General features: G+C 34.2%; 1 long non-coding RNA gene across 1 annotated transcript; it reads left to right on the top strand.

The window, feature by feature from the left end:
• The first annotated feature begins 1,049 nt into the window (after positions 1-1,049).
• Positions 1,050-25,151, top strand: LOC139966908 (uncharacterized). The gene is made up of 3 exons (XR_011792789.1): positions 1,050-1,303; positions 19,167-19,255; positions 22,510-25,151. It is a non-coding gene; the product is annotated as an uncharacterized lncRNA (long non-coding RNA).
• Positions 25,152-26,572: the final 1,421 nt, after the last annotated feature.

Genomic DNA, 26,572 nt, shown 5'->3' with positions numbered 1-26,572 from the left:
GTTGGTTCCAATGCTGCGTTACGAGGAATATTCTTCGTTGAAATACGGTCTCATTTCAATGAACAGTCCCAACTCAAGGTGCAACCCCTCCTTACCCCCCCCCCACCCACCCCTTCCTTGTCATGAACTCCTACTCCACCCCAACCACGTACAGCATTGACCTCCCTTAAGTATTAAAACGATTTTTTTATGAACTTTTTTCACATATTATTCGATAGTTTGAAAAGGACAATGAAATTGACCATTATACACACTTAGTAAGTTACATTTTATTGTAATCTTAAAATATTAATATATACCCTTTAATTATATATGGTCCGACACTGCGGTTTCGGTTGTCGCACATTTCTCGTACATTCACCTCATCTGAAGTATAGCGAACATGCGTTAATGGTTCATTAATATTTTATAGCCAATTTAAAGCCATTTCCACTCTTTCTTTTCTATGACTGCACTGATTTTCTAAAAGTTTCATTAAAAAGAAAGACCGTTAATTGAAAAAAGCGGGATCGAAAGAAAGTATTCTCTTACGGAATGACAAATATATCATGTTCTAATTGGGAAGCTATTGTTTCAGGTTAATTACTGTGAAAACAGGGCTCCCTTCCTCTAACAAATGACGGCAGTTGTCTGTTAAGAGAGAAATGGAACACCACTCATCATTTCAAACTTATTCCCTTTGGTATACAAAACAACCGATGTGGTCTTTATTGTTTTCGTGAAAATCAAAAACAACAGAAAAGTCTCGGAAAAATCGGTAATAATCAAGACACGCAGTCATCAGGCGAATTTTCTTTCTTTGGTTGTAAGCGGAGCCTCACCACATCCGTAGCCAGGCCGTTCAATTCTCCTCTATCTAAATTCTTAATTCTCTCTCACGGGGTATAGGCGAAACAATAAAAAAATAAAAAACGCCCGCTATTTTGGTGACGAAAAGGGGGGAAAAGCATACGCACGTACTCAGTTATCCAATCAACGTTACGGAATGGAAAATAACATAAATTATAGAGAGATTATTTGCCCAATAAATGGAGTGGAAAAAATAGGGGTTGCGAAGAATAAGCTAAAGCGTTCGCGAGTATTGGTCAAAAACACAGGGGGATATTTTTGAGTTTAACCTGAAGTTATATATATATATATATATTCTCTTTCGTTTAACACACATTATAACCTACTATAGAAGAAGCGGGAAAAAAGGTAACTTTACTTCATACTCAACGGATTCACAAGGCGAGAAAACGGAACAATTTGTTTGTTGGGGACAACACAACCTGCATCAGGAGAGGAAAAACTAAATTTAAAGGTAAATGTCACATTTTTAAAATGAATTACTTTTAACGTGTTTTCATTTGCTCTTTTATCTTGGTTTCATTTTGCTTTCTTTTTTAAATGAAAAATATGTCAATTTTTGTGTGTGTATAGAATAGCGATAGAACTTCTGAGGCAATAACATGACATCAATATTGAGGGAATGCTTTTATAATAATGAAAAATTGTAAAAAATGATACCAAACAAGGGAAGGAATAGTTAGTAAATTTTAGTTGAGTATATATGGTAAAGAGAAGATGTTTTACTAATAGGTGGAGGCCAACGAAGTTGTCATATACATAAACGTTAACAGGGCTATAGTATGTGGTGAGAAGATATGTGATTCACAGTTTTCAGGATTGATTCATAACTTTGAAGAAAGGAAGGGGTTATGGCCCTGAGGTAGCTAAAGCCTAAACTTCCACAAGTAAGGAATTCTGGGGATCATCTCAGCCTGACAAAAACACATTTCAGACTTGAAATATAGGTTATAGATGAGTTCTACATGCAAGGTTGCGCTTAATACTTTTTTGAGCCATACTTCATTCGGGAGATATTACAGATGAAAAGTTTTCTTCACACACTAGGCCGACGACTTGATCAAGTCTATAATAATTATGACATCATCGAGCCACTGGTTGCTTCAGTTCTTTATGTGTTTTTTTTCTCGATCTTTATGTATTACAATATTTATTTTCTTTAATGGAGATGGGTTTCGCAAATACTGAATCTAACATATTGAAACCCTATATAATGACCTTATGATGGCATTGGTATTAGTGATATATGAAATGTAAAAACAAAGAGATATTAAAAAGTAACATCAGATATTTATGAAAATGACAGCCCCCCGAATTGAACAAGATTTGTTTTAGATGTATAGGGGGAAGTTTTTCTTCACAACTTATATCTCTGACAAATAAGCGAAATCTCTCTTTTACGTAGAATAAAATAATGTCCACCCTAATCTATAGAACTAAACAAAAGATTGGTTGTGTTTACGGTACGAATGTTATACGTGCGTGTAAGTTACGGATTTTGCAAAATGTATGTAGGACATGCAATAATAGTTTACTTTGATGTTCTGGTTTTAAGTTAAAATGATGAAATGCGTATTTGCTAACACAGGGTTGACTATATTGGTAGATAACGGCATGCTGAGGACAGCGTTCACTGTATCATCAAGTCAGAGTTTGAGTGAGTTTGCGATGTACTCAAATTCTATATCATAGTTACGTGTATTCTTATAGTAGCCGTCACGGGTGTGTGCTAGCAACTGGGGGCATCAAGGAAATCTAGTTAAGAAACCCATACAGTGCAAGATTAACTTTACTCGTGCTTAAAGCTTTGTACTCCTACATATAACAAGGATAATTCTACTATACTAGTACTGATGGTGTTGCACTCGTACACTCACGTTGTTGCACTCGTACTCATGTTGTTGGAATCGTACTCATGGTGTTGTACTCAGAGTCACGGTGCTGTATTCGCACCGTGTGGTGTTATGGTGTTGTACTCGTACTCATGGTGTTGTACTCAGAGTCACGGTGCTGTACTCGCACCGTGTGGTGTTATGGTGTTGTACTCGTACTCATGGTGTTGTACTCAGAGTCACGGTGCTGTACTCGCACCGTGTGGTGTTATGGTGTTGTTCTCGTACTCATGGTGTTGTACTCCTACTCATGGTGTTGTACTCTACACGTATTAAGAGCTGTGCCAAACACTCAAAGATCACTCCGTATAGCGAGATACAAATGAATCCAGTTTCTCTCTGACAACATTGTCTCCCAGACAATTTTGTTTCAATATTGTATAGGATACCTTATAGGCATTACATTAAGTTTGATGTTTTGAAGATAGCTAAGAAACTCTGTTTTCAATCCAGGTTATAATTCTAAACCACTTTTAAGTTGGGAAAATGACCCTTTAAACACCTGCAGTTCATCAATTTAAGTAAGTGACTGAACTGCTTAGTCTAACACACAGACGATTTAGGTCAATTCCGCAGATGCAACACAGTACGCAATAAGAAAATAGCATGTTTCAAAAGTACATTACAAATATGTCAAGGAGAAATGGTATTGAATGTTACCAAAGTGTCACCCAGTGGTTCGTATGTTTAGCAAAATACAATTAGGTTATTAGAATTAATAAGACAATGGATTGACATTAGCATACAGGCCTGCTCTCAGGAGCTGACGTCACCATCAATTTAATCTTAAAGGAGCATTTGAGAGGTCTAGTATACTTTAATTGTGAATATCGCGACAACAGCATTAGCTATAGAACAAAACTAACACTCAAATTCCTTGCCATGCTGATATGATATATCAGAGCGGAAATGCTGTCTAACGTCAGCTTTTATTAACAAACAAACCCACACACCCTTGTTTCACTATAATATTAATCACATACAAACTCTGACACTTTGATTCACTATATTATTAATCACATACAAACTCTGACACTTTGATTCACTATATTATTAATCACATACAAACTCTTACACGTTTGTTTCACTATGTTATTAATCACATTCAAACCCACACACCCTTGTTTCACTAAATTATTAATCACATACAAACTCTGACACGTTTGTTTCACTATATTATTAATCACATACAAACTCCTGTAGCTTTAGGTTGTAAGGTTTGATAATTAATTTTTTTGGAGTTTGCTTTTAACGGCTCGATCTCGAAACATGAAATCAAACAAATTACGGAATGTTCAGAATAAGAAGGAATATCGACAATTCCGCGATTTAGAAATAAAAGGACATAAACTTAAACCGTTGTTTCTTATAGCATTTAAAACAAAAGAAAATAAAGAAAAGAATGTGTCAAGTCCTCGCAATCCTAGAAAATAATGGAAGTACCTTTTCGACAAAACCATCCTTCGAGGCACAACTACTGATATGAAAAAAAACATTAACGAAATAAAAATTCCTGCACGTATGAATTGTTTTATATTTTTTCACGTTGCAGTTGAATGCACATCAACAGCTTATGTGGTTGTTCTGTTTAGTATTTTACATTTAAATTAAGATGTTTTGATATTGGCATGTCATTATTGGTGTGAGTTGTCCTTCATTAAGTAAACGAGAAAATATAAACTATTCGTATAAGGTAAGTCTGAGGAGGGTGTGAATTCTTTTTATATTATGCATAGGTAAATGAATAATAAATGACACGCGCGTTATTTTACTCCTACCGTTACAAAGTATTAACGTTAATATGTTAATTCCTCTAAAGACCTTATCTTGTTAGAGGCAACCACCATATATCTATTTTGATACATTTTGAAAATGTCGGAGGCTTAAAGGAAACCGAAGGGGTTTTCTTTTAAATAAATCAATCGCTCTTTCGTTTTCTTTACTTAAATATCAAGCAAATATTGGAAACCAAAGAAAAGCACAAACAAACAGAGCTTTCTCCTTGATTATTACGGGTAAAACTGATGATTTTTAAAATGAGTCTGTTTGTTTACTTGGCATATGTTACCTTAAATTACATTCAATCCTAACTAACCTATCGTACCCCTGTCCCAACCTCACCCCCCCCCCCCCAAAAAAAAACACACTCACACAAACACAAGACAAAACAACAAACGTAAAATATTTCTCTTATTGAATTTGATAGAAAATACTGATGGTTATAATACAAACATGTTTGTGTATTTGGCATACATTACCCTACCTTACCTCACCCTACCCTTACCCCACCCTTCCTCCAGACTACCAGTCAATTCCCCTCCAAACACACCCATCGCCCTTATCCACTACAGATGACAACATTAGTAAATCGTCACGGTGACGCATTCTTCCATAATTATCTGGGTAAACCTTCACTAAATGTACCTCACACTACCTCATAATTGGGCAACTATAGTCTAAAACTAAATTACTGCAAAATCACACGTACGAATAACTAACAGGGATTCTGTTTCGTCTGATAAAAGTTTTACGAAATATTATTTTATCTTCATATATGACTTTGTATTCTACCTAACACTGTACAACTTCCTCTATACCCTTCACAAGCCCATCACTACCGCAACACAGGGCTATACAGAAAACAACCAATATTAGTTTACATTTGTATCGCGAGAAAATATGGCAATGTGATCTAATGAAAAGCAGAATAAGATGGGCGCGTACCTCATATAGTACCTCTTATCATGTAGCTAACACTGCCATTGGAGCAATGAAGACACGTGACCAATAACTAATTAAACTTTCTACTTCATGAATGGGTGACCAGTTTCAATTATTCTGTTTCACTCAAGTTATAGACACTCTTCATACCGAACAAACAAGCTAAGGAGCTACTCAAAGTTAGTCTCATTTGCTCTGGTAAAATTTTCAACATGTAAGGAAAAAGTTGTTGTTTTCCTGTTTAGAGCAAACGAACGTCTATATTATATGCATTTACGATGCCTTTCAAAGACATCTGACCGATAGTAAGTGATGAAGACACGTGACTATATACATATATATATATACACCCATATATGTAGATATATATATATATATTTATATAGATATATATTATACATATGTATATAGATTTGTCTGCTGAAACTATACCAACACATTGAGTGTATCGCTCACAGTATCTCTCATTAGCAGCTGCCAGAAGTTACTTCCTCGATTATAAGTGAGTATATCCAGCCGACATGAAATCCATTATTTTTTATCTAGTTTAGTCGCTTAGATAACGGCTTAGACAATGTCGACCATTTTCTGCTCAAATTGAAGAATTGTTACCAGTTTATTACATGTGAATCAGCAGCACTTTGTGGAAAAAGAAAAATAATTTTCTGACCTTTTTCTTACAAATCTTAAATGATAAATTATGTTATTTCACGTGATCATATGACGTCAAAGTCATGCGTACTACATGGTTTTGTGAAAAAACTAAATCGAACCCAATCATTAGGAGACTCGCTGTATACTTTTTTTCCATTACCATTGTGGTCTATCTGTTTAAGCACAAATTAGCTATTGGAAGTTTCAGGCGTTATAGTTGCATATAACAAAACCCTATAAATATTCTGTCGCGAAGTGAACAATTTGACCCACTTTGATAATAATCTACAGATCAAGGCCATACATTTATGCACAAAAGAAAAATGAAAAATAATGTAAAAACGTCATGGTAAAATGTTATCACGTTTTAAACAGGTCGAGACATTTATATTAAGCGATTTTTTAAAATAAATAAAAACCAATGGTGGCTTCGCTCATAAATTGACGTTGCATGTATGCTAACACGTGATACTATAACACGTGATCTGACGCGAATGTCCTCGTATAGAATTATATACAAATGGATAAGATATCGTTGTAGGATACGTTATAGTCTTCTTTCATATATCTTCATTACTCATTACTCAAACTTACTCCACTACTCCCACAGAAGTAACATCATTATTTTCCAGGAACTACGGGAAGTGGGGGAGAGGTTGGTAAGTTTACCTTACATGGTTCAAAATGTCATCATCATCATCATCATCATCAAAACAAAAAAATCTGATTTTTCATATACCGATTTTTACCGCCCAAAATATAAAAGGTTACACGTCTTAAGACTCCTATGAAAAAAAAAAGTTCGATCGATTTTGTACATGACTTATTTTTTTTTTTTTTAAATGACAGGTCAATGAAACCGTATGTAAGCATTCATAAGCATGATTTTTAGAATAGAAAAAGGAAATTGAGCGACTCCAGATTAAACAAATGGTAAAACGGTATACCCTATGTGCCCTGTGGCTTTTCTCGTATCGGTCACGATCTTACGATACGATTCTTGTTTTCTCTGTCGGAACCAACACAATACAACGAGACGAGATCCACGACTAATAAAACTACACACGTTCAGAGATATCCAGTATAGATTTCAATTAATCAGTGTAGCAAAATATTAATGAATTTTGCAGTTGTGGTTTCTTTTAATGTATATTATATAATAAAGTTATGAATGCCGTTAAAATCTCAGTTATTTAAAGAAGTCGGTTTAATTTGACCATATGGGAGAAAGATAATTTCTGCACATAAAAGCTTGAAGGGGCAAAGAAATCATTTTAAAATACAATATTAAAAACGGCTGACAAAATGATTAAAGTATCGCTTAAATTCCTCATAACTAATGGCAATGTAGGACGTATAGTCCCGTACGTGGATGTATGTCATCCTATACTGATGTGTAAACTAAATATAACGTTATACAATTGCTTTTGGGATTGTAGTATTGGAATATGTCAAAGTTAAGCTTTAGTATTTGCTTCTGTTCAAATGAGAATCGTCATTATTTTCTTTGGTTGACGACAGTTTACGATTATGTAAAGACTATATCTGAATGTTTTGCGAAAATGACGTTAAACCACCTCGTATGGTCAATTATGTACATACGGCTTGGTCGTCTATAACATTATAATACCGCAACAGGTGTTTCCTAACGCAAGGAAAAGAAAAACGCAAGAAAAGTTAGTTGGCTATTCGAAGCAAATATCTACCTCTTTATCCTATATGGGTGCAATTTAAGTTTGTATATAACCCCGAATATAATCCTGTACCGAATCCTGTACCGAGGCTTATGCGTAGCATTCTGACCTTCTCTCCACCCCAACCACCCACCCCCTAAAATGTCCATCTCGGACGGTAACGATAGAGAAAAACCGCATCCAATGGTAAGAAACATAACTTCCGCTTTCCATCTAAACGAAATCCTTTATCGTTTACAGTTATACGTGATATCTTCGAAGATTTGTTTAAATTCTGCCGAACTGAGATTAATTCCAAACGGCGGTCGGTGTCCAAAATTCTTAGTCATGGCAAAGCCCTCTTAAATAAACAGGAAAACGTGGCTATAGCTTTGTGCATGCAGTTTTTAGAATTTAATTATAAATGTTTAAATAATCATTTAACTTGTGATGTATAGTTGTCAGTCTATAGCAATAATCTTGTGACGTCCATATGTGTACTGCAGAGGGTTAAATCCGTCCTTTTTTAATCTTTTATTTTTATATATTATAACTGAAACACAACTAGATATAGTAAAGAGAGTAAAGCACTTTGAAATTAATTTTTCTATTTATAGACTGACAAAACGTTTAGGACAACTAGAACGGATCTGAAGTACTTTTGACCCTTTAATATAGCAGAGACTGGTTTCATAGATTGACAAAAATATTTTCAGCTTGCACTTTGTGGAAATGTGTATAGTTAAACTTTTTGTACCTTTAATAATAATTATGAGTTTCAGTTCATTTTTTTTTCATTATGGCATGTTTAATGATCAGTTACTGATTTCCACTGGAGTAACCCGATCTGTTTTATCTAGGTATGGTATTACAGATATGCTTTTAACAAACCCGAGTTGCTACTAAATCAAAATTAACTACATTGATGTGGACAGTTCCATCATCGGAAAAAACGCATGCACAGAGTTAAATCGTAGGTGACATGCACTCCCTCAAAAATATAGAGGGGAAAACAAGTTAAGCGGTTAAGCGGTGAACTGACGGAGTTTGAAATTAATACAAACACAAGACACTGTGTGAACATTTATGGGAGCAAATCATTTCACAGTCACTGATATTTTTGTCGGAACTGATTGTTAGAAAAGTCAATGCAAAATGACCTCTTCACGAAAACGTATAAAATTAAAATGGCAAATCCCAACTTGCTTCAGTAAAATGTTACACAAAGCGAAAATTACAACAAGTGATAGCCTACTTCCATGGTTACAGTGTGCGTATCCTCTTGATCGGTACCGGAAGTATTACACGATTGCATATATATATATATATATATATATATATATATATATATATATATATATATATAATTACAATTATGTAATTGAAATCGTAGTGAGTTGGAAAATCCAGAACAGTGAAAACAGCCTCCACAGGGATTCGAACCTGGCCTCCCGCTTTATATGCGGACACACTAACCACTAGGCTATGGACGCTGATTGTATGTCCAGAGGTTCGAATCCGGTAAGGAAGGTTGTAATTCCACTATAGGCGTTTGTCACCTGTATCGAACAATACTAGTTTTATATACATATATTTAATATAATATAGTGTAATCACTTGGAATAGCCTAAATTTGAAATCCTCTCTAGAGTAGCGCCTTTTTTCAGTTGTTTGTCTTATATAAATAGAGGACTACAGATATATGCACGTTATTTGATTGATCACTGTCGAGCCAAACAGATCTCATATGTCTAGTTACAATGCGTGAATATGAAAAAGAGCGACAATATATACAACATTTGCGGTTATACCTCAAAAAATTGAGATGATTAATGTTTAGACATATCCATTAAAGCTTACGAAAGGATCACTTACTGAACGGTTTAACGTGGAGTAATCCGATAAGGGGATTAATCGATTCCTCTAAATGGGAGCAGGTGTCTTAACATTAATCTTCAGAGTGGCAATGGAAATTCATTTGTAATTTCCATTCTTGAAATGTTTTAAGGGATAATTTTGTGGAAAGGCTATTTGATTTGATTTGAGTTTAAACTAAAATGGTCACCAGTCTCAAGTATGCCAGAAATATCCAAATTGGTCCTATTTGGATAAACCTTAAAACAAATTTACGGAAGTCTATCACAGCAAGAGATCACATCGTCTTCTGTAAATATAATATAAGCAGAAAGCTGTCGGGTATGATTTTTTAGTGTTTTCAGCTTTCGGTTTATATTTTAAGGAATTTTATTTTGATCGTTAAAAAAAGGGTCAGTTTTTTTTTTGCCCGTCTGTTTCTTAGATAAAATTCTAAGATAGTGACTATACACGTATATGTTGGCATATATAATATTGCTTTTTCGTCCTGTGCGTATAATATATTGAACTGGTGTCAGCAGTGGGATTACAAATCAGGCCATCCTTTTACGGAGATTACAAGTAATTCGAGCTGGGGTCATAGGTTAAACCGCAATCGAATATGAACAATTACAAGAATGAAACAATCATGAAGCCTACATCAGTGAAGTTTGATACCAAATAGTACCACAAAAAAAAACGATTCAACAAAATTTAACAAAAAAGAGAAAAAAAAGTAAAAACGATTTGGAGATTACATTTGAGGATAGTTTGATATAGAGACGGGTTCGAGAGACTTTTTTTCTGATCTTAACTCCAAAGTAGGACTAGGTCACCATTCTTTTCACATTTGTAGGCGGCAATCTATAAGTTCTTCGCTGCCATTTTCTTTCTTTCTTTTAAAGATTAAAGAAAAAGAAATAGTATAGTATGTATGCCTTACTACTTTAGAAAGACGATATTACTTCCAGTCGTGGCGGAAGCTCAAATCAGAAAAATTAAGTGTCTGTAGAGGAATTAAAAGTAAATGCGAGGGTTGGCAGTAACATAGATGTACATTTCAACCTGCAATGCATGCATGGCGATAATTTGTTACGGGGTTATCGGTTTTGTGTACTTTGTGCAGAATAAACGGATTACTTTAATACTATGCATACATGTATCCAGTACACCTTTATTATTACCAGAGAATGCCTTTAAAGAAACATGTGAAGATATGAAGAATAAAGAACATATGCAGGATACGTGCTAAAGCGACTGGGAAAGCACTCTTACAGTATAACAGATATCACTGCTATCATCGTAAGACGTATGTATCGAGGGGGTAGGAGCCGGGGCACGGAGGGGGGGGGGGGCACGTGCCTCCACCTTTTTTTTCCAAAATAGCAACTGTGCCCTACTGGCAAATACAATTTGCCCCTTTGATGAAGAACTGTCTTTTGGATATCTTAAGCCTTCATGTTAATTTTAATATTTAATTTTAATTTTGTAGTTTTAGTCTGTATACATGCTAAGGATTAAACCGAGGTTGCTAAAGACTTTTGTTCAAGGAATGAACACAGGAGGATTTTTGGGGGAAAGTTCTTAATTATGGATGGACAGAAGTACAGATGTAGGTTGATAGAGTCACGTGCACCATAATAGTATTGATAGCATACTAACGCATGATATATATTGAAGTGTTATGGCCGGTTGTATCGGTTTATAGCATAACGAGTGGTGGTTGTGGAATGAGAAAGTGCCCCTCTGATGTTGTCCCCCCCCCCCACTTTTTGGAAGCTTCCTAGTCCCTGTATGTATCTGTATAAAAGAAGGGGCAAAAGATACATATGAGAAATATTAAGAATTCCTTAAAGAGGACACACATTCAACCATCACTTCTGGGTTATATAGCGCAGATCTTTGTGAAGAACAACTTCCCACAACAGCTAAGAAAAAACGTGTTCCGTTTGAGAGATATTATAATTTCAACGTCATGTCGGGAGCTGTTATTTTGTTAAATCTGCAATGTTATATAGTACCACTAGGCTCTGGAACCGTTATTTGTTTTACCTATACATATTTCCAAGGTAGAATGTTAACAGTGTTGCCACTGAAACCAATGGCATACATCATTAGGTCATGTTAAAGAACTTCAAATATTTTAGATTCAGCATTTGTGAAACCCATCTCCATTACAAAAAACTAAATATTGTAATAAATGAAGAATAACATTCAAGTTTGATGATCATGTGGTGGCTCGATGACGTCATATTTATACTTGATCAAGTCTTCAGCCTTGCGTATGTGAAGGAACATTCAATCTGTGATGTCTCCTACATGGAATAATATATAAATATTTTTTATAGATATATGAGGGAGCTGTTCATGACAGTTATCTATATCACCTATATATATATATATATATATATATATATATTAAATATATATATATATATATATATATATGATGGTTGGGTTTGTGTCTACTGAAAATAACTGATCATATATTTCAGTGGTTACGTCAAAAGTATAGGCCAAATGAGGTTCGGTGTCGTTCTTGTATAGTAAACACATTTTAAGTCTCTTTTTTCTTGTAACGGCGGTGAATGATACACCGCACAGTCTCAACGGACATTATGTGATAATGTATTCCATTACAGAAACACTAAAAGCGACATCTTTGAATTCCTTTAGTGTCATTTTGATTCCTTATGTGCTATTTTAATTCCTTTGGTGTTATTTTCATTCCCATGGTGTCATTGTAATTCCTATGGTGTCAGTTTAATTCCTTCGGTGTCATTTTTATTTAACTTCGTAAAGATTTCTTAATAATTTGGCAACACTTCTCATGTGGATTGTTCAAATCATATCCCCTGATGTATTTAATGATCTCTGATGTTGACTGTCTGGAAAGTTTACCTATTGGGTATGTGTGATCTAATTCATGTTCGTCTTTTGATCTCTACTTAAACTTGCTAGTTTATAGGTACTGTTGTCTATTTTGTGTCAAAGGGTCTTCAGTTTTTGTTGTTCCTTTCATCAAATGATTTATGTAAACTTGAAACATTCGTTTGGTTCATATGGTGGTTTATGGGGTGTTTCCCACTTTAAATTTTACTTACATACTTTAATTTAAAACATTTCAAACACTTAAAGGATGACTTTCCCAAGAAAAGCGAAAACTTTAATGGCTAGAAATGTTTCTACAGCATCCCCAGATTTCAAATGTAATTTAACATAGATCTCTGGTAAGCTCATTTAAGTCTAAATTGATGATGACGTCAGCTCCTCAGTATATATATATATATATACACACATATATATATATATATATACACACATATATATATACACATATATATATATACACACACACATATATATATACACATATATATATATATATATATATATATATATATATATACAACATCAAATGTCGTTGGTAAATTGGAATCCATTATGAACATATTATTTACGCAATATAAATGTGTGTCTTCCTATAATGTTTTATATTGAGGTACTAGCCTATAAGTGATATATGTAGTATAGACAATAGCTGGTTCATCACATCACATGACGTCAGATTATTCATGACGTCAGAGAGTCACAACCGGAAGTCATTACAGGAAATGAACATGAATTACGTATGACGTTTAAACAAACAACCAATGAAACGAACCATTTAAGATATGTTTGCATAACATGGGTGACAGGACCATTTGATATAAGTGTTTTCAAGATCAATAAAGTCTGAGAAAAGATAATAGAATACATTGGTAAACGGCTAATGACAATAGTTCCCGTGTCTAAGCAACTATTTAACCAACTTATGTTTCAGGTGATTTAGTTTTCCGGATGAGTGACAGTTTATTGATTGAGCAAATAATTACGGTAATAAAGGTGAAACAAAATTAGAATGTATACTTACGTATGGTGTAAGAGTTTTAATACTTATCTGTTAAAATTGATATGTATGTATAGAATTTTGTCAAGTTGTTCATAATAAGTGATACGCCAGTTCTTAGGTGGTTAAATTGCTATCCATTAACAGCTAATTATGTCATTAGTGGCATAATATGTCATTAGAAAATTGCCTCATTTTTGACGGAGGGATAAAAAAAAAGTTTAAATTCGAAAGAAAATATGATATGTGAAACTGTTAGGAACCTTTCTATGTACAATGATTTCGTATTATACATTCACGGAAGAACGCGTATAGTCAACGTTTGCTCCAATCTCAGCATTTTTTGAATGGAAACCATGACAACAAATTCTCTATAAGTTAAGACCAATTTCAATTGACTTTCAATACTACATGGATGAAGTGCTCGGAACGTCGACTTGAATTTACAGATTAATAACAAATGTTTGATACTTCAACGTTTAAAACTATACGAAGTGTATCAGTATATACATATACGTTTCAGTAAACAGATGCAGATGACCCCTCCCTCTACCCCATCCTATAACCCTCCATCACCCCATCCTAACCCCTTCTTGCCTCATCCTACATAATATATAATAAAACATTACATATAGACAAAGAATATGTATATAAATATATGCTTGTTTGTTTTCTGAAAATTCATTGTGAATTTGTTTCCGGAAACAGTTTATCAAACATGTCAAAAACATTCAATAATTGCAGAAAAGGGAGAAAATGACTAAATGTTATAAGAAGTGAATGACCTTAAAAAATGTATTTTTAGTTTTTACGTATTTGCGACAAACTGATTCTTTCGTCATATTATAATCTTCTGTAAGGCTTTACACAAAATTGCGGGATCGGAAATATCCACATTAATCTATGCTGACATTTAACAGGGGATAAACCGAAGATTGGTTAGTGCCCTATGCGCATACGCCATCAAGTTATGAACGTTATAATTGTAACTTGTAGGAATATCTATATATAGTTCATTGACTTCAGATGTTTCCACCTTGCATGGCTATCGGGCTTTGTCTTCTTAGACCCAACAAATTACGTTGTACAGTAATCAAAATGGATCGGAAGAAAAATTCTCATTATCTATATCTCTCAAATTTGTTGCTTTACCGACAAAAAATAATTATTAAATTTGAAGGGCATGTCGTATCTATACTCGGATCCGCACGCGCAACAAGTAGACCGAATCACTTCATTCTGATTTGACATTTGTCTTCCCGGCTTCAAAGATCGTTAGATATATATATATATATATATATATATATATATATATATATATATATATATATATATATATATATATATATATATATATATATATATATATATATATATATATATATATGTATATATATATAAATATATATGTATATATATATAAATATATATGTATATATATATATATATTTATATATATATATATATATATATATATATATATATATATATATATATATATATATATATATATAAATATTTATATATATTAAACCTTCACTGTCATTTATATCCTTCACGAAATAGTGTTATTACACAAACATCCATCTTATAGAATGTTTGTGCATGAAAGAGTATCTAAGTACATAACTGGCAAAATGCAAGAAGACTACAATTGCTCTTTGTTTTGTAAGAAATAATGAAACACAAACAATTATACACCGAAGAGCACCCAGCGGTAAGAAAAAAATTCTATTAAAAATGACAAATCAACATAATATTCCTTTTTCATCACTACTCGATACATATTTTGTTTTTGTAAAGCCAATTAACATAGGCCTATAGGCAGTAGTAATCAGCCGAGCGAGTTAGATCTAATATCTTTGCCGTTCTTCAAGGTTAAAGCTAACAATTATTTCAGATTCTTACAACTAATGCCAAGAAAAACAAGACACGAGACTTGACTCGGCTTATGAAACGTAATAAAATAATTTCCCCCTATAATGACCTAGCTTTTATTTTTGTCACACCCTTTAATTGGATTTAAAAGCATATTTGCTTTGTATTGTGATAGTGCAGAGGTAAATGTAAGTTAAATGTGTTAGGCCTGTTTAATGATATATATATGTACATTTTTTCTACGACACTATGTCACATAGTATTCAACTTTGTAATGAAGGATACTAATTATATTATTTCTGACATTTTTAGTAACAACTTTAAAGGAAGACAGAGGCTGCAAATTAACAATTGTATTTTTAATATATAATTCCAAAGATATAAAGGTCAACTAATTTTATTCCAGATGTCATATATGTGCAATTAGCACAAATAACCACGTTATCCGATTTCCGAATTAATGTACTTCATTTAAATAGTCTGTGAAAACTGAATTATTACATTGCGGTGCATCGTTAATTAGGATCAGCCTGCCCCCCTCACCCAACCTCTTCCTAATCACCTTCAGTGGGAAATGTTTTTACAATTCCAGCGTATTTATAGTCTACATATGCCTCAGAATAAACCATTTGATGCCTCAACTTTCACTTGTTACTGGACGACGTCTCCAGACTCCTCCCCCTCTCCCTTCCTGCATGAGGTCCATGCACTTCACCGACCCTAAGGCCACTCTCCGAAACAGGTCGGGGAAAAAAGTTAATAGGAACATTGACCAATGAATTTCGATGAATCGATATCTACATGTGATACATTGTTAGTATTTTTTAGAAGAAAATGGACGTCCTTTAACTGGTTTACACATTCTTTTTCTTACTATTCTACCCCTCACCCCTCCCGCGCCCCCCCCCCCCGAAAAGAGAGTGAGAGAGATGTTAAAGTTATCCTTCATATATTTTATGCGCTCGTTCCAACTACCGTTTACCTCCACTATAGAAAGTCGCGGGAACTATATAAGTTTGCTTGAAGTTTTGGCTAGAGTGGATTTGACAGGCTGTATACACTATATATAGGGATGAATATAGTCAATACTTTATATGCCGGTACCGGCTGATTGAAACGGTTCATAAATGTTAAAAGTCTATATCTAGCTCTGTACTATTAAACTTTAACACTGAATCAATGTTAAAAACTCTAGTAGTGCTTATAAAGTCTATAGATTCAACGCAAAACGATGTTAAAATAGTTCAATGGGTTACCTAGAGGTCACTGGTTCAAGCCATAAATTTCTTTTCTGTTTTATGAAATTCTATGCAGTTCTGTTAATAAGAAAAAAAAAGTTAATATGCTAGAAAAAATACTAGTGTAATGGCTAATAGCAGAACTGTCATATATAAATACAACGCCCTGAAAAAAACATGAATGCAAACTTGTTTATGACCACTGAAAACGCACCCTCTATCCCCACTTCTCATTTCCCCACCCCACTTCCTCCCCCCCAGAAAAAAAGAAACTCTCACTTTAAATCTAACATTTTTTTTTCGTTTGCGGAGTTTATTATCAATCGTACCAGTCTATTTATGCGTGACAGGTCGTTATGGATAAAATAAAGAAAACCGTCTTCGCCCCGTGGAAATATGTTAATAGAAAAAACGTAAGTTAGCCACAGGAAACCACTAAAAATGCATGTGATTAAATTCAACTATTCTAAGCTTTTTTGGGGGGTCACCATACCGAGATTGCGGCTAGTAACCATGCAGTAATTAATGAATGCCCTCAACTCTTACAGGCCGCAGCATTTCAAATTAATCTTCATCACGCGCGCGCGAAAAGCCCAAAAAGCTAAAAAAAAAAAAAAAAAACCGGAAAGATTCAAGCAATGTTAGGTTTATCGTCTCATATTATGACAAATGTTTACCTAACTCGACGCGATCAAAGCTGCAGTTTACGAAAACGATACCTTTGATAGCATTTAGAAAATTATAGTAGGCTAATACTTTGTGCCAACACAGGTGATTTCCTATATGCAAAGTACGCACAACTGAATTCTCTAAAGCATAATTAAACACTTGCAGCAACCTTGAAACACGTACGTTATCACACTGTTGCCCTCCGTGCCGCCAATAAAGTGCTTTTAGAGATGTATCTATTGTTTTAATATTATTTTAAATCACCTCGTATTTGCTACTCGCTTGATGGGCTTTTATCATTTGAAATTCCCAAACCGTTATCCCTCTCCAGTGTCGTAAAGTTTCTTCTCGATCTTGTCTCATTGTATTCGCAATAGTAACAGTTTATGTTGTATATATTGTTTTTATGCGATGCTGTATAGATACGGTTAACCAGTCGTTTCCAGTGTTTATTCATCTTATGTTACTTCATGGAATCGCGGAAAGGGTTCAAACAGGGAGAGAAATTTTCCATAATGAGTAAAGTATAAAAATCATGTATAAACAAGAGTTTAGTTCTTTAAAACTTGATTTTAACAAAAAATAGTTGTCCAAATGAAAATAACCTTAAAATACTTATCAATTAGATCTTCAAAAATATGATTGGTTAGTTTAAAAGTTTAAATCGCGGGGTACCGTTCGCCAATCGTAACTGTCGATCCTTTTCAGATAAGCTCAGTTGTATTGATTAATTGTCCAATTTACCGATTAAAAATGTCGTCAATCTTATCTTGTCGTTTGACAATTTTATCTGAAAAATCCTTCCGAATATAATTAACTCACTATTTTTGACGTTCAAAGAGAAATACTAGTTAAAATACTGCTTATCTGATGAAAAAAACCCGAAGTAGGAAGTCATGACATTTCGATCCTAGCAAGATTTTTCTCAGATGCAAAGCAAACTAAACGAACCCATGTAGAAAATTAACGGATTGAATGTATGGACTTGTCTATGGAGAACTTATTCTAGCTATAGGAACTGGTTCTTTATTTAAGTTTGTTCGTATATAGATTTTTTATCATAGAATATTTTATACTTTAAATTATTAATTTATTAATAGTCAAACATTAACATTTATCTCTGTTAAGACATTATACCAAACCGAATGATGTTCCACATTTAAACCAATTATAATTCCTGCATGTCATTCAATAGAGGAATAAACCTAGAAGGACTGGAGGCTTACACTTCGTAGAGAAAATTGACCAAAAAAGATATTTACAGAAGCCTTGTGACTGATCACTATATGACAAATGTATAGCAAAATCAATCAGTATTTCTTCTTATCGAAAAACAGACTATCGCTGACATGTACAATTGCTTTCAATGCGTTGCTAAGGTAAAATTATGTAGTTAAGATGGCGCTGCTTGTATTATGTATTGTATTGTATTAGAGATAATTATGCTGTACAAATAAGTGTGCGAAGTACGGGGTTGTTCCAGGGCAACTTTTCACCTATATGATTGTGTCTGGCCAGACGTTACGTTACGCAAAACAAGCGACTACAATTTGTTAGTGATTACGTCACAGACTTGCCTTGTTGCATCTTTGTAATGAGAGAATGCATTTCCCCAATATATATCGATAAAGTTACGTTATGAAAGTGTGTCTGTATGTGTCTGTGTGTGTATTAAGTGTTTACATGTGTGTGCTAACATTACATAACTACGTATTGTAATATAATATACTGTGCAACTCGGGGGTGAAACTGTAATAATGTATTTTGATTGTTATTATTATAACAGTGTCTGCCGATTACTTATCTAAAATTAAATCTTTGTCTTCTTTTCTGTTTTCTTTTACTGCAGATTAACAAGCAGAATGGACGCCAAAATATTCTTCGTACTCACAGTATTGTGTCTGCACACTTTCACATGTACAGCACTAACAAAAAGGAGTAAGTATATACATATATATACACATTCTGAGATGTATCATAAAATCTCAAAAATCTGGTTACATTTGCCAGGTCAAAAATGAAACCTGTGTCTGAAATGCTATATATATATATGAAGTTGTTGAGGGGAAAAACGAAGGAGGGGGGGGGGGGGGGAATCCTTATACGAGTGTTGAGGCGAGTAATTTAAAGCTTTCTCTTAAAATCAGGTAAATTCAAATTAGCTTCTTAGCTGATATTATATTTCTTCAACAATGTGCCAAACCAGTCCAGATACAAGGGGAGAGGGGGCGGCAGGGAGTAGGGGGTTGGGGAGACATGTATCCCCCACTCCACCCGTTTTTGTGACAAATATCAGAAGTTCGCCCTAAAATTAATTAGATCTGTTCTTATTATGTTGAAAATATTCAAATAAATGAATAAATAAATAAATAACTTTATTATCTCCCGACACAAATCAAAGCCACACGTTCCCACTAACCGTCGAATTTATTAAATTTATTTATCTGTATTAAAAATGGGAAATATTCTTCACCCAGTTGCGACATTTTTTTCTGTACTGATAGTGTCATGTCCCGCTTCAGAGCACTCGTGTTGTCAGTATTAGCAGTATGAATATCATATTTCTATCATATAAAGGGTACGTACTGTTTGTACTGACAATACCAGTGCTTTGAATCATGGTATTGGTGACCAGTTTAGAGAGGTATTAGCATAAGGAAATTGTCCCAACTGGCTGTAAGCAACTTTTTGAATATGAATTTGCATTGAACAAAAAAAAGTCACGTGATGTCGCCACGATAATAATCATCGGCATATACAAGAATTTTGTAGCAACTATCCCTAATGTCGACTCAATCTATCCTCGTGAAAACGTTACATTTACTGTCTAACGATTGAACTGAAAACAATCGATTGAGTTGAAATTGCCAATCTAAAAATAAATAAATTGTTATACCATCTTAACTTGGAAAAAAAGTGACATAATAGACGTTGGAAAATCTTTCCGAACAAACTCGGGAAATAAATATTTTTGTCAGTAAAATAAGTCAATAGGAACAAACAATGAATTTAGTCGACATAACAGGAAATACTGAAACTTAAAAAAATAAAAGAATTTTAGTATTTTACACTTCCTTTATCGTGCGTCTGTGACCTAATTTGGCGGTGATCTAATGATAATCACATTTTCGAATGTGCAATTCCGGTATTACCGGTAAAAATGAAATTGAAATATACCTCGATACCATAATTGCCGTTATCATTCCTACTATCAAAACCAAAACCTTTGACGTTAAAATGACATTTACTTCCTCTGCATCCGATGCGTAATGGAACTGTTTACCTAATTGCAAATGTTTCTATCGTCTCATAAAACATAATTTTTTCTCGATTTTGTAGGATGTAGAAGCATATGAGGGTAATTTGTTGCATAACAGCAGGCTATACTCTTCTAATTTATTAGAAAACCCGAAAACGCAGACATTTTTGGAAAAATACGGAAATGATACCAAACCGCATTATACATCCTACGCTTTGCTAATATAGGAAGTTGAAATATCTGATAATTAATAGACAGGAAATTACAAACAGACAATGGCAAATATGAAATTATATAATGAGACGGTTTTCATGAAAGAAAAGAAAAAGCTGATATTAACATTACTTTCAAAATTGCCTCGTATTATGGAATGTTGATATTTATCTAATGGCAAATGCCTTAAAGGATCTTAACAAGTTTCTTATGTTTGAAGTATGAAGTATTGATAAGACATGGTTAAATCCCTCCAACGCAATTTCATATTTTGTGGGTTTTTTCTTGCTTTGCTTTTGGGGTTGGGGAAGGGGGGGGTGGGGTATCTGCCACATAACAGGCGGATCCAGAAATTTGTAACGTAGGAGGTGTGACCCCGGGGTCCTTAACCACGAGGGAAAAAATAATAAGACGTGAAACTGTGCACTGTGAGGCACATTTATATATTATCAATTATGTCCATAATTAGGTCTAAGCACAAGATTGTTTCAACAATTATTTTTCCTCTTATATATATATATATATACATATATTGAATATATATATATATATATATAAATATATATATATATACATATATTGTATACATATATTATATATATATATATATATAGATATAAATATATATATATATATATATATATAAATATATATATATATATATATATATAACAATTATAATGAATGACTTCATTACAGTATATTCACACTGAAATAGTTAGAATTCAGAGGAAAGAACAAAACACTAAATAGAAATTTGTTACGTCGAGGTGTGTTTCTCACACGCCTCTAATTTTAGCATGAAATAGAGCGTACACATTTGCGGCGGAAAGCGCATAACGATCCGACACCTGCGATTGTATTAAAACAAGAGTATTGGTTAGTATCTCTAAGGTGACATAGGGAACGAAATTTCACTGTTCACACCTCTTGTCCTACAGGGATATTACGCAGTGCGTAGGCTCTGTGAGCGACCTTTTATTTTGGAAGGTCATTCGCGAGGCCAATGTGTGATTTATCATTAGTAAAGACGCGAAGTTTCTTAGCATGATAACATGGACAAAAGTTACAAAAAGACAAAAGTCGAAATATTAATTTATTGAAATAGAAATAATTACGTTTTAGGAATGTTCTTCTTTTTTTTTTTCGTTGTAAAGGTCGTCGAAATTGCCGGCTAAAAATATTGTAAAAAGTGAGAAAAAAAGTGCTCGAATTAATCCTAAACGTCCAGTAACATTGTAGTCAGCTATCTGTACATTGAGATACAAACAGTCCTCCTGAAATTGGACTCGTTACCTCCAGCAAAACAAAAGTCATAGCGTGGCTAAAATTTGGAAGCAGTATGTCGATAACATTTAAAGGGACGCACTATTTGCTCTTCATTTATTTTATACCCTTTTCTTTTGTGTATTTTTTATCATACTTCTTCTTACACTTGTTTTGCTGTGAGAATGAGGACTTGAATAAAGAATTCCAAGTCCTCAGACGTCATGAAATAACAATCGCCATGTCCTCAGAAGAATGTTATTGTCATATTGTTACGGTTGAGTTACGTGGACTTGTACAATGTAAGGAAAAAAACTCAAACAATAGTGTGCTCAGTTTGTTTGTGTGTTTATGTGTGTGAGTAGACCGAAACCGGGAACTTATTTTATTGTAGTTTGTTCCATTTTGTAACCATTCATTAAAAAAAACTATGTTTTTTTTTCTTGTTTTACAGATCAAAAGATCAGATATATGATCCGATATGGCAGAAATCCCCCCAGTAGCGACGAGATCGTTCCATTCGGCGCAGGGGTAGATGACGAAATATATATCGCACCCAACGATTTAGAGAGATTGAGGAACGCACTCTTGATGAAGTACACAAGATTAACTCAACAAGGAGCAGCAGATGAACAAGAAATATTTTGAAGCCTTGAAACCACATAGTTAGGAACAATGACAGATACTATACAAGAACTTCCATACAGCTGCCATACCTTTGCTTGGATAGTACATCGATATACTACAAACTTTACATTTGTAGAATTTCCATGTATTAACTTATATATGTATGCGACACAGACGTGACTTATGACTGTGTGTCCTAACGTCATGCATCTAGTACTAGAAAAAATATAAACAAGTGACAGCCCATGAACTAATTCACACAGCCTCACTTTGGTAGGATGTGTGTATAGGCTTATACCTTAACCCAAAACTTTACAAGAGAACACTGTTTGTCGTATGCGCGACATTTGCGCAACTTGACGGCATATATTCCATACTCACGTATGTCTCAGTATGATTGAAAAAGCATAGAAAGATCACGTGACTTTTTAAAGACAGTAAACTGCAAAAAAAAAAAAAGTGTTAAAGAGCTCCATCATTTTACGCTCAATTTCATATCCGGTAACTACATGAAATATAAAGAAAATAATATTATTCATGCTTTCATTGCTATATTTATGACCAATATTGAGCGCAATTTCATATAGTTTTGGTTTATTTAAAAAATTATCATTCCTGACATTTGAAATTTAATTTCCCTGATATTTGAAGGTTGGTTCATTCACGGGCTAATGCATTTTATCCTTGATAAAATGTTGAGTCTTTAGTCTTTTTTAAGCTCATTTTTGCTTACTGATGGGTGAATAGCATGCAGTTATATTGATATATACAAAACAATATATAAATACTATGGTGTCTTTCACTACGTTCGGTCGGCGAGAAAAAATTCCGTCTAAAGTTATGTTTTAGTGAAAGTTTACTTTCACGTGAGTGAAATTTTACCTGCCTGCAGCAAAAGAGAAAATTCAAATTTTTCTATTAATCTTCACAAACTCAATTCACGTCAAAGTATTTGATAGTTGTTGGTATGCAGTGGCATTTAATATATTAAAATTGTATATGGTTAGGCTATGTTAGGGTGTATAAGAACTAAAGCAAAGCATACATAAGTTAGGCGGAATATACTAACAGGGCTTCAATGTATATCATTTAATTGCTTACGCGTTTGGCTTCCATGGTATCGATATTAAAAGATAGTTAAGAGTTTCAACCTTCTACAGTTATCGTTAGTATGTATGACGATAAAGCGTGAACCCAAAGTACGGAGGTCACTCAAACAGTTAAAAAAATACATTTTTCATGGCGCTATTCGGGAATGAATATGAAGTAAATGTTCCTTCAAAATGTGGGGATAATGAATAAAAATAAAATAATATGGTCATATTTCTATGGATTTTTTTGATTAACATTATAACATTTGCATGTTCTTCTGGCATGGGTTAAGTTATCAAATTAAACAAAAGTATTCTTTGACTGCTTAAGTCTATTTACTGAGTAGTAAACAAGATTATATCTCCGTCATTTGTTTGTCAAATTTCCTTCAAATTTCACTATTTTCCAATAACATATCGTAGTCATATCTTGACCAGTCGTCTTTATTCCCTATATCATGTTCATCTAGCATTTTTTCTAGCATATATCAACTCCGCGAAAATTGCAACTATAACTAGGAACTATACAAGAGTTACGTTGAAGAAAAGAACAAGTACTGCGCAAACTCTGCTCAATGCTAAATTTTACGAACGAATTGATTTCCATATTCTTGAACTCGGTTAAACCCTCAGAATACTGTATCAAATTGCAAAATTCTGCGTCTAAAGAAACTGGGCTTTGCAAATGTCGTGATTTCAAAAGATAGTGTTTTGTGGAACAGAATCGATGTGGCTGCGACATGCATACGACAAAAATTATAATATACCATAAGGTTTCAACAGATTGGTTTAGTATGAGGTGAACGTTAGGAGAGGGGGGGGGGTGGGCTTTGTTTTCCCTTTTTAACATTTCAGAGAGGGAGAGTTGAAGTATAAAGTGTATATTAACCTATATCTTAGTTAAGGCAATTACCCTCCTAAGACCTATGTATTCACTCACGGGCCTGTAGGGTGAAATTTAGCGACTTCCCCTGCTGTGAGGTCCAAGGCAATGTATGACATTTTCTAAAAAGTAAAATGATTCAAATAAACTTAGTTTCGCAAAAAAAAATTGTATGAAATTTACGGTTTCATGTTGTGTTTTGCATTTTGTGTCCTTTTATTGCATTATTTTACCAATTTTTATGTAAATGTTTTCTCCTTTATTTTTGGCTCACTTATATAATTAGTTTTCCGCTTTGACTCTGTGAGCACTTATATACTACATTGTATAATATTCGGTCCCTAAACAATTTGTAAACTAATTTCGATTAGAGGAAAACTCGACAGACGCCATGCAACAATAATTAGGAAGACTCAAATTTTATTTCGAACAATTTACTCTTTTTCATTTGTTCATTGCCACTTTATCGAAATAAATCTCTCCTTCTCGACCAATCAGGTGCTGTCATTTTGTGTCCGTTTTCAAAAATGGAGGGTGTTGTTTCATAGGCGTAACGTAACTACACCTTTAATTTCGCAGGTGATGGGTATATTAATCTTTGATTTGAGAGTTCGTTAGTGTACCGTGATAAATTATCACCCTATAATCACAGTTATACGCATTTCTGCGGACGCCCTTGCTTGGACCTCCTGATAGGGGCCCCTTTGGGCCAAGAGCCGGGGGGCCCTCAGGCTCATCGTTACGCCACTGACATAAAGTGGCACTGATAGTAGTTTATAGAGTATACGAAAACACCTGTGCTTTCATACTTGACTTTGACCACCCACGTCGATCTATTCATTCTTTTAAACAAACAGAAGTAAGTAGCCTTTGAACATTGTCTTATGTTATTTTCAATGTCCGGTCCACACCAGGTGTTCTATTCATTAGTCATCTTTTCATATATATTTAAGTGTCACTTATTATTGTAAAGATACACCCGAAAGAACATGCTATTTCCATGAACAAAAGAATACCCGAGGTCGAACAATCATACTGTTCTTTCAAGTCACGTATTCAATTCACTCGTAGTGACAGTATGAGTAGTATGAATATCAGGTTTCTATCAGTTAAAAGGTGGAAACTATTTATACTGCTAGTAAGAGTGCTGTGAAGCATGATATGGGAGAACAGTATTGAGTGTTATGAGCATTAGGATATTGTCCCAACTGACTGACTGGGAAGAATGCATTCATGCACTTCACATTTATTCTTCACAAGAAACCAAAAACACATTTATTATCGATATTTGCTTGCTGGCATGTGGATAATGGATTGAACTTATCCGACGGCACTGAATATTCAATCACTGAACGATATCACTCGCAATGAATGAATTATATTTTTTATATTCTTTGATTGTACGTGTGAGTGATTACACTTCCACGATGAATAGATAACCATTCCTTAAAGTAACACATGAATGACACCTACTCAAAGTGGAGTACATGTCCATTCTCTGAAAATTCACATGATGACACTTCAACGAGGATTGATTGGTATCAATTCCGTGCAAGTCCACGTGTAAGAGAATACTTTGACGATGAATAAACATCGAAACTATAATGTATCTCAGACCGAGGAGGAATTTCATAGCACATAGCCTTTTGGTTGGGCAGTTGAGGCGTGGGTGGGGGGGGGGGGCAGTTGTTGCCTGTCGTCACCAAATTTGATGAGCGTTAAAAACTCAGATTCTTACACCGTAAGCAGCTTGAAGCCTGTCGGGAGATGGGCCCCGGTGGGGGTATAGGAGAGAGACCATTTACGTCATCTCTGTTAGGTGCCATTCTATTGTATATATTGGAACGATTCACCAAAATTCACCACTAGGAACTAGGTCAACTAATTAAGGGTCTAACATTCCCTATGTTACTTTT

Source organism: Apostichopus japonicus, chromosome 4 (assembly GCF_037975245.1).
Source record: "Apostichopus japonicus isolate 1M-3 chromosome 4, ASM3797524v1, whole genome shotgun sequence".
Lineage (NCBI taxonomy): Eukaryota > Metazoa > Echinodermata > Holothuroidea > Aspidochirotida > Stichopodidae > Apostichopus > Apostichopus japonicus.
The sequence above is the reverse complement of the archived record's forward strand: the minus strand, read 5'-3'. Positions and strand labels throughout refer to the sequence as shown.